This window comes from Nannospalax galili, unplaced genomic scaffold (genome assembly GCF_000622305.1).
Source record: "Nannospalax galili isolate Female #2095 unplaced genomic scaffold, S.galili_v1.0 scaffold365, whole genome shotgun sequence".
Classification (NCBI taxonomy): domain Eukaryota; kingdom Metazoa; phylum Chordata; class Mammalia; order Rodentia; family Spalacidae; genus Nannospalax; species Nannospalax galili.
Window position 1 is genome coordinate 1,402,640 of NW_008353234.1, and position 10,894 is coordinate 1,413,533.

At 39.0% G+C, this 10,894-nt stretch overlaps 1 pseudogene; it reads left to right on the top strand.

The window, feature by feature from the left end:
* Positions 1-3,901: 3,901 nt before the first annotated feature.
* On the top strand, positions 3,902-4,666 carry LOC103747936 (annotated as a pseudogene).
* Positions 4,667-10,894: the final 6,228 nt, after the last annotated feature.

Here is a 10,894-nt window from a genome sequence, read left to right on the forward strand (position 1 = left end):
TAGGGGACAGGAAGGACATGAAGATAGATGTGGTCTCAAGAAAACTCTTATCCAGGTGCTTCCCTCCCTTCAGGCTTAGGTACCAAAGGATTCAGTTTCCAGCAGAACTCAAGGTTTTAATCTAATATATATATATATCTTGTGCGTGCAGGTACACATAGAGGCTAGATGAGAGTGTCAGATCCCCTGGAGTAACTGAAGGTAAAGGAGGTTATTAGCAGCCTAATATGGGTGTTGGAAACTGACCTCACGTCCTCTGAAAGAGGAACAAGTGTTCCTAAACATTGAGCCATTTCTCCAGTCCCAGAACTCAAGTTTTTTAAGATCCCAAGGAACCTAGAATCCTAAGAATGACCAGCATGCTCTCCTCCTGGGTTGCTTCAAAGCACAGAAGCCTACATTGCCTTTAAGATGACTCATACTGTCACACAAGCCAGCACCCCACCAGAAAACAGATGTTTTTGATCTTCATCTCCTTGATTTTTCTCCAGCAGATTTTGTGGTCTGAACATTTCATTCTACCAACTGGTCCCAGGATCAGGTCAAAGCAGTGAAGACTTCTACTATCCATAGTGGGGAGAACAGAAGAACAAACATTTATTGAGGACTAAGTACTGTACTGTATGTGGAGATGTCAGTAGTAAATAAAGCTTCTGACTTTATTAAGCTTGTATTCTATTTTTGATATTTTTACATTGATTTACATTTACTTTGAACACGTGCATGAGTGTGTGTGTGTGTGTGTGTGTGTGTGTGTGTGTGTGTGTAGGTCAGAGAAAAACTTGCAGGAGTCAGTTCTCACCTTCCATCACGTAGGTCCTGGGGATCGAACTCAGATTTTCAGGCTTGGCAGCAAGTGCCTTTATTAGCTAAATCATCTTGTCAAGCCCTTACCTTGTATTTTAATGGAACATTATTAAGTAATTAATTTTTATGGTATGTCAAACAGTAATAACATCTGTGAAGAAAAAGAATGTGAAAGATGATAGGGAATGCAGGAGAGGTGCGGCAATCTTAAATGTAATGGTCTCCAGGAACTTCATTTAGAAATAACATTTAAGTAAATTATAAGAATTGATGGATCATGTCATGAAGAGAGGATAAAGAGAGCAAGTTTATCTTCTGTTGGAGAAATAGTAAGGAAAACCTTGTGATTAAAGAGTAGATAAGGTACATATGCAGAGGGAAAGTAAGACTGTAAAGATTCTAGGTTTTGCTCTAAATGAAGTAGAGACACTGTAGGGTTTTGAGCAGATGAGTGCCATGGTGCACATCTCTGCACTTGACTGAAAGCTGGACATGGTAGACTATATCTACAAGTAATCTGAGTATTTGGGAGGTAGAAGCAGAAAGATTGGTCTTTCTTTTTAAAAATATTTTTATTGATTCTTCAAAAATTTCATGCATTGTATTTTGATCACATTCAGACACCCTGCCTCATCTTCACCTTGACCTTACTACCCCCAATTCATGTCCTCTATTGTTCTTTTTTTAGAGGATTATCAAGTCTAGTCTGTGTTTCCCAAATGCTCTTGAGGGTGGGTCTATCCTTTGGGGTCTGTTCACCCTGCCAGACATCACACCAGTAAAGAAAACTGAGTCTTCCTTTCCTAGCAGCTATCAATTGCCAATACATATTCAGCTAGGGCTAGAGAGTGACCATTTCCCCCATTAATGCTTAGTTTTTGTGTGGCTTGGGTTTGTACAGGTCTTATACATGCTGTTACAAGTGCTGTGGTTCATATGTGCAACTACCCTATTGTGTCTATACAGTTTTCTTGTATTTTTCCTTGTATTCCTTGTATTGCTTTGTATTCCTCTGACTCTTACAATCTTTTTGTCCCCTCATCTGCAATGATCCCTGAGTCTTGGGAGGAGAGCATGTGATATGGGTGTCCCATTTAGGGATGAGCACTCCACACACAATGATTAGTTGTGGACCTCTGTGTTAATCACTATCTGCTGAAAGAAACTTTTCTGGTGACAGTTGAGACATAGGCATAACAATAAATCATTAAGAATCAATTTAATATGATGTCTACTTAGCAGAATAATAGTAGTGGGTATTTAGCAGAATAATAGTAGTAGCTTCTCCCATTCTCTCCTATATGGCCTGTGACCTATATAACCACAGGTTCTTGGCCATGATAGCAGTCATGATAACAGTGCCAGGTATGGACTTCATCTTGTGAAGTTGCCCTTAATCAAATAAAAACGTGGTTAGTTTCTTCCATAATATTTGTGCCACTATTGCACTGGTGGGCATATCTTGCCAGGATAGCCATTATTGTAGCTCACAGGGTTCATAGCTAGGTGAGGCTGATGATTACCTTTCTCTCCCAATAACAATCAAAGTATCTTCTAGTACTATGAAAGTTATTAGAAATGAATCTCTCCCTGTTTGTTCTATGACTCATTTATGTAGCGTCTTCAGCAATAAAATGTTACCATCAAGTTCTAGAGAGTAATCTAGAACAATGGCAATAACCAGTATTGATTGAGAATTTATGGGATTCCCCTAGTCAAAAACTCCAAAAGAAGGAATTCGTTTGTGGTACTGGGCATTTTATGTTAGCCTGTAGTGTCTGATAGGGCCATTGAACACCGTTATATGGTAGCCCCATTTAAACTTTTAGTACAGTATGTGTGTATATTTTAAGAAGCTTCTATAGCAGGAGGTTTCCACATGACTTTTTCAAAAGGTCTTTAATGTTAGTTATCTTGCCCCTTACTCCTTCCAATTCCTGCACTTCCATTTTCCACCCACATTTAACTATTCCAATCTATTCACCTTTCTCCCTTTATACCAATGTATTTTATCTCCCCTCCCATGAATCCCCACATACTGCCATGGCCCCTTTATTAGTTTCCTGACCTTTATGGATTTTCCAATTGAAACACACCTATCTAAGGATTCAAAGTTAGTGTACACTTATGAGACAGAACATGCAACATTTGTCTTTTTGGTTCTGGGTTACCCCACTTGGGGTGATTGTTTCCAGTTCTATACATTTACCTGCAAATTTCACTTTTCTAAACAGTGGAAAAATATTCCAGTGTGTAAAAGTATTATACTTTAATTATCCATTCATCAGTTGGTAGACATCTAGGTTGTTTCCATTTCCTGGCTATTGTGAATGTAGTGGCAGTAAACATGGGTGAACAGTTATCTATGTAGTAAGATATAGAGTCCTTTGGATACATGCTCAAGAGTGACATGGCTAGATCATAAGGTAGATCAATTTCCAGTTTTTGAGGAACCTCCACACTGATTTCCTCAGTGGCTGCACCAGTTTGCATTCCCACTAGCACGGAATAAGTATTCCCCTTTCCTCACATTCTTGCCAGCATTGGCCATTGTTTGCTTTTTGGATCTTAACCATTCTGACTGGCATAAGAGGAAACCTCAAAATAGCTTTAATTTGCATTTCCCTGATTTGTAAAGATGTTGAATATTTAAAAAAACTCACAAAAATATTTGTTTCATTATTTGAGAACTCTCTATTTTGTTCCTTTCCTGTCCTAGTTTGGTTTCTATTACTGTATTAAAACATTCTGACAAAAAGCAACATGGGGAGGAAAGTGTTTGCTGCATTTTATTCTTCCAAGTGATGATCCATCACTGAGGGAAGCCAAGGCAGGAATTTAAGCATCACAGAAGTCTGGAGGCAGTAATCAAAGCAGAGACCACAGAGCAACACTGTTTATTGACTTGCTCCTCTGGTTTACTCTCAGCCTGCTTTCATATACTACCCAGGACCATCTGCCCAGGGTTGGCACTGCCCATAGTGGGCTGACTCCTCCCACATCACTCAATAATCAAAAAGATGCCTCAAAGATTATACCTTCAGGGATCATTTCAATAGTTTGTAACTAGAGGTTTCTCTGACTGTGTAATTACATGCGGTTTGTTCGTTCAAAGAAAGGGTTGAAACTCAAAACAGTAGATTCCTGCTTCCAAGACCTCAAGGAGAGCAGGCTGGTAGAAGATACCTTCACTGTGGATGAGGTCTTGGAAGTTCTGAATGGGCTGCAGGCTGTGGTGCACAGTGAGGTGGAGTCTGAGCTCATCAACACAGCCTACACCAATGTGCTGCTCCTGTGGCAGCTGTTCTTACAAGGTGAGAAGTGGTACCTAAAGCTAAAGATAGACATCTCTGAACTTGAAAACAGAGAATTATTAGAACAAGTTGCAGAATTTGAAAAAGCAGAATTCACATCTTCAAATAAAAAGCCCATCATAGACATCACAAAGCCAAAACTTATTCCCATTAATGAAAGTGGAACAACAGAACTGCTAAACAAGGAAATTTTAAGACTTCAACAGGAGAATGAGAAATTGAAGTCAAGGCTGAAGACCATTGAAATACAGGCTACAAATGCTCTAGATGAGAAGTCAAAACTGGAAAGAGCACTTCAAGATTTACAGCTTGGTCAAGTAAATCAACACAATTTTATAAATGCCCATGACTTGAATGACTTGGAAGACACAGTTGCAGCTCTTAAGAGTGAATTTCAGAAAACACTTAATGAAAAGACAGAAAGCCAAAAGTCCCTCGAGGAGAACCTAGCAGCTGCCAAGCATGACCTCCTCAGAGTTCAGGAGCAGCTGAACATGGCTGAAAAGGAGTTAGGGAAGAAATTTCAGCAAACAGCAGCTTATTGAAATATGAAAGAGAGTCTCACCAAAAAGAATGACCAAATCAAAGACCTACAGAAAAGACTGGCAAAGTGCGAATCTGAAGATTAAAGACTAGAGGTTAAATCTGAAACCTGCCACACATGAACAAGTTATCTCCACCTCAGGCAAGTATTTTGAAGCATTTTGTCAAATTCTCTCATTTTTCTAAGATTTAGACTTGGCTTACTATATTTAGAACTAGTATTCCTACTTTCAGTTCTTTTGAGAAGAGAAAAAAAACATAATGATTCTTTTCTGTTGTCCCAAACACCTCTCCATCAAGTGTTCCAGAGTCTCTGCAAATGTAGCAAGATTTCTCCATGGTAGAAAAAATCATCTTTTGCATTAGTAAGAAGAGTAAATCTTTAAAAAAATATTTTATTCATTATTTTTATTTTATGTGTATAAGTGTATTGCCTGCATGTATGTGAGTGCACCTGTGTCGTGCAATGCCGCAGAGGTCAGAAGAGAGCTTTGGATCCCCCTGGAACTGGAGTTAAGGATGGTTCATAGCTGCCATATGGGTGCTGGGAATCGAACCTGGGTCCTCTGTAAGAGCAGTCAGTGCTCTTAACCACTGAACCATCTCTCCAGCCCCGAGAAGAGTGACTCTTATAGAGAAGCTGGCAATATCTATACTTATACATTCCCTAAATGTAAGGATGAACAGTAGAGTTATTAAAGTTTACAAATAAACCTTGTTCTTATTTTTAATTTTTTAAAAAAAGAAAAAGATGCCTCACTGGCATGTTCACAGGGCAATCCAATAGAGAAAATTACTCAATTCAGGTCACCACTTCCCAGATATGTCAAGGTGACAAAGCCAACCATAGCATTTTACCCCTTGTCAATGTCAGCACACCCCAAAAAAACCATCACTTTAAACTGTAACCTTTCCATTTATTGTCTCCCAAATCTCATTATAATATTAATATCACATGATAAAACATAGTATAACTTTAAAAGTCCTACCAGGTTTAAAAATTCAAACACTTTAAACTCCAATGTCTCTTTAAAAATCCAAAGTCTCTTAATTGTAGTCTCCCATAAAATCGAATACAAGTTAAATACTTTCTTATCTCAAAAGGGAAGCACCGGATACAGTTAAGAAAACCAAAGTCCAGCCATATAACTCAAGGTTGGACATCTGGGGCTCAGTCACAGTCTTCTGACTCCAAAGGGCATAGGCAGCTCTACTTCTCTGGCTCTGTTGTCTGCAGCACTCATAGCTTATCTAATACTTTAAGGCCAGCTCCATTGCACATATGCTGTTATTCTTGTTGGTCATCCCATGGCTCTGATGTTTCTAATATGCTAGAGTCTCCACTGCAATGAGGCTACACCTTCATCAATGGCCTCCTGTTCTTGCATGGTGCCAAGTCTCCTTCTCTCCATGACCATTTAATCCTGAGGGTTTTTACTGCAGCTGAGGCTACATCTTCCCCAGTGGCTTCTCATGGTCTCTCATGGTGCAAAGTCTCAGCTTCTCTCCACGACCCCTTTAATTCTGTCCTTTTCATGGCATCAAAACTAGTATCATATGGGAGACTCTTACATATTATCAAGTTTATACTCCAGCTTAAGATGCAGACCTGGCCCCTTCAAAACTACAGCTTTTGTGTGCTGACTCTGAAAAAAACTCCCCAGAAGATTTCACCTTAATGACATTGGTCTTTTGTTAATCTCAGTTGATTTTTAAGCCCTAGCTAACCAGTATCAATCATTCCAGTGAAGCATAAAACGTTTCACTTCCACGGATTCTTCTTAACAAACTTTAAAAATATTTATTATTTTTATTATATGTGTATTACCTGCATATAGGTAGGTGCACCCATGCTGTGCAGTTCCTGTGGAGATGAGAAGTGGGCATCAGATCCCCTGAAACTGAAGTTATGGAAGGTTGTTAGCCACCATGTGGGTCTTAGGAACTGAACCTGGGTCCTCTGGAAGAGTAGCCAGTACTCTTAATCATTGAACCATCTCTCCAGCCCTCCCATAGATTCTTATTCCAAAATATGTAATACAAATGGCCTGGATAGAGTCTTTGGGGGACTAAAACTTCCCTCTGAAACTTCACAAGTTAGGAATCCATTATCTGCATTTCTCCACACTCCCCAATGAACATCTCACTAAGCACCAAGCACTCAACAACTTTTACAACCCAAAGTTCCAAATGCTTCCATAATGCTCCCCAAATCGACATGCTCATGTCCTTCACAGCAACATCCCACTCCTGGTACTAAGTTCTGTCTTAGTTTGCTTTCTATTGCTGTGCTAAAACACTCTGCTCAAAACCAAATTGGAGGGGAGGTTACAGAATTTTGCTCTTTCAAGTGATTGTCCACTGCAGGAAACCAAGGCAGGAAGCTAAGTAGGGCAGGAACTTGGAGGCAAGAACTGAAGGAGAGATCATGAAGGAGCATTGCTTACTGGATTGCTTCTCTGGCTTGTGCTCAGTCTATTTTCTTAAACAACCCAGGACCACCTGTCCAGCAGTTGCACCACCCACAATGGGTGTATAGGAAGGTTACTGATTTTTGTGCATTAGTTTTGTATCCTTGTACTTTGCTGAATGAGTTTATTGTAGGAATGACCTTTATAAAATGAATGAAATCTGGACTAATGACTTTTAATATACTCAAAAAAAAAAGCCCAAAACCAAACTTGTGCTTTTGTGTATTGTGGTCTTGGCGCCTGATCTTGTTTCCTCAGCAACCACAATTTGGTACTCCACCCAAAAAGACAGTGAATGAATAAATGTGGACCTGCTTGAGAATTAGCATATAAAAGCACTGAAAGCCAATACACTCAACTCCATTGCACACAGTGAAGATTGGGAAGGACACATGACCTTGGTGAATGAGATATTCTAGAAGTAGAGATGAATAAAAGGTTGGTCTGTTAAGATATGGATGGAGCCAAATTGTCTTCCCCAATTGAAGTGTAGAAACAATTTTGAATAAAATTATGGTTGGGGCCTGATTTGAGGACACAGTTCCAGAAACACAATAACTGGAGTTCATTCTTGTGCTGTAGTCCTGCAAAACTGCCATATTATTAATAATAATTAAAAAATTAGGCTCTTTGAAGATTTGCCATTTCTGTGCTTGCTTTCAATAACTAGGCATTTATGCCTAATTTTTAAATTGAAAATTTTTGATGAAGTCGTGATCAATAGACACACATTCTGTCAATGTTGGGTAAATAATGCAATATACTTTATTAGAAAAAACTTAATACTTACTATTTCATCATATGCATATATGATCCTTTCCTAAAGATGTAATTCTAATTGTTTTGAAATGTTTACAAACTTCATCAAAAATCTTTATTTATAGCTAACACTACACAATCTTTGGTTAAATGTTTATTTAACTATTTTGAATATATTCTCATTAATGTTTTTATTAAGTCACATAAATTATGATTGTTTGATACAAATAACCATTACATTGAAATCTTCTCAACAACTTTTAGGATTCCAATTGATTTCAGTCTTCCCTAAGAATTACCAATATTTTCATACTGTCTTTTTATTTTCTTGAAGGAGACAATGATTTAAATTTGTCCCCCCACATTGTGGCACCTCTGTAACTCTTCTATAACATTAATTACAGCTAGAAGTTGAATTTAAAGCAAAAATAGCTTTCTCGTATATGATTAAATTTATCTATTTCTTTACAAAACTCCGTTTTTCATTACAGCAGTGACTAGACAATTAACCCCTTCTTTAAGAATTTTGGAATGGTTATTTCTAACCAATATATCCCAGTAAAAATATTTTCACTTTAACTGAGAAGGGATGGTTAGACAGAGAGGGGAAGATGAGAGAGAAATAATGCTAAGATGGTGTGAAAAACCAGAGGGAAATATCCTAGTTCAAAGGCCTACTGAAAAGTACACATACAATATCCATACATGAGCGCACGTGTATAGCTGAAGACTATATAACAAGAAACACAGTGCCAGACAGGAGAAACCTCCCTCATGTTTTTGGTCAGAGTAGTCCAAGAGATTCCCCAAATTACACAGGCTACTGTCACAGCTCTTAATTACCTCCCGGATCTTGAAGGTAAGACCCTATTGCTGGACACAGGACTTGGACCATGGGGCCTGGAACAGACTTGGAAGCCTCCTCCCTGAAGAATAGCACTCATAGTTTTAGAGGATACTGTGAAAGGTGCTAAGGGAGAAAAATCAATCAGTAGTTTAAACCTAGTTTAAAGACTAGTAGCCACAACAATAACTGGCACAGCAAACTATATCAGTGCAGTAGTACACTTTTATCTTGGGGGTAATCAACAACTACCTAGTCAGACTTAATATGTATTATATGAAATGCACAAAAATTCAATAAAATATATTTTTAAAAACTTACCCAAAATGAACAAAGAATTGGTTACTCTCATTCAACAGAGCTGATCTAAATTTATTCAGTCTACTGGACCATATCTTTATTGCTTATCCTTCTAGAGCTCCAAAAAACTTCAATTTTTATTTATAGACCACAGAAATATAAATACTTTTTGCTGAACTTTTAAGGACAAACTTCTTTTCACTTCCATGTGTAATTTCTTTTTTTTTCTATACAAATATTTTCACCAATAAATATGTTCCATTTCTAGTGTACTAACAAAAACTCTATTTCAGATGGAGACAATAATTCAAGCAAAGAAACATTCCATAACACTGAAATATGGCACTCTTTATAACCCTCAGAGCAAACACCACCCAGGGTGAAAAATTTTAGCTGAAATTTAAGCCTTCCATCAATTCTGTAATTATTTTTTCAATTTACTAACATACTCACTCTGTACGGCTATTGTGGAAACCTCTGGGAATCAAGAGACCAGTATCCGAGTCAGGTAAAGGAGCAGGAGTTTATTCATGCTGGTGAAATGGGGAGAAAGAGGGATCCCTGGAGGGTTCTTAGTTCCATTCATAAAAGAATTTAAGAATGGACACGAATGGAAGCTTTTACAATTTTATTAGAATCTTGAAGCAATGCAGGCTTAGAGCATCCGTGGAGGTGAGGCACGTGGCTGACTCGCAGCCACATGGCTGGGAGAAGGAAGCTTTAGAGAAAAAGTGAAGACATACAAGATGCTAGGGGAAGCCCAAACCCTTACAGACAGCATATTTAATAAGAAAGGCATAAAGAAGAAAAGGAGAAATTACACCTTCCCAAAGAGTTCAGGAAATTGGACAGACTTAGAGAGACTTAAATGACTGTGGCTGGTCTGGAATCTGCCCTAGTTCCAGGCAGGAAAAATTCGCTACTTCATTAAAGCAGCAGGTATTCTACCCATCTATTTAGCATAACTTAAGGTAAACCTGCCTTTCTAGGAATGGTTCTATCACCAGGTAATTAATCAGTGAGACTGGAAAAGTGGGTCCTCCAACAGATAGACTAGACATTTTTTATTGTCCGGGCCAGTTAAATTTATGAGGATTTTTGCTATTCTAACACTGGCAGGCTGACAACTGGATGGTGACAGCCCACTGGAGTGAATAAACTCCCTCTCCTTCACCTGACTTGGCTCCTGGTCTCAATTCCCAGAAGTTTCTGCAACAATTATGGAGGCCCCCAGTGAGATAGGCTTGTACCTCTCTTGGCTGAGAGTCCCCAGACTGGAGTTCTCACCAGGTGAAGTGAGACAGAGAACCAGAGTGGATGTCCAGACCAGGTAAGGACTTCTGGGGTAGACAGATAGGAGCTGATGAAGGCTGATTCCCCCGCAGGAGGTTGCATCCAAAGCCTCAATGGGATTCTGAGGTGGTACTGACCTCCAGGTAAGGGAACCACAATTAAACCTTAAAGGGATTCTGAGGCAATACTGGTCCTGTTTATGTACAACAGGGATTTAAATAGGAATAACTAGGGAACAACTCTCTTAAACTCTGAATGATGGTGCATAAATGTGAGAAGGAAAGTGACAGCTCCATGGCTGTTTGGCTGCAGTATCAGAGAGCCCCAACATGCAGTTCCACTGAGGTCGTTTCACCTAAACAGGCATTCACCTCCTGTAATAGGAGGTGACCAAGCATGGGGTTTGTGCTTGTGACCCTAAGGTAAGACCTCTTAAGTCACTACAAAGTGGCCAGCCAGGCAGGTACTTGAGTGAGGGAAAGATTAGAACTCTCCATCCCCTCCCATGCACATATTACTTACATCCTGGGTACATATAAAATTTCAAATGGGTTCCTCCCAGT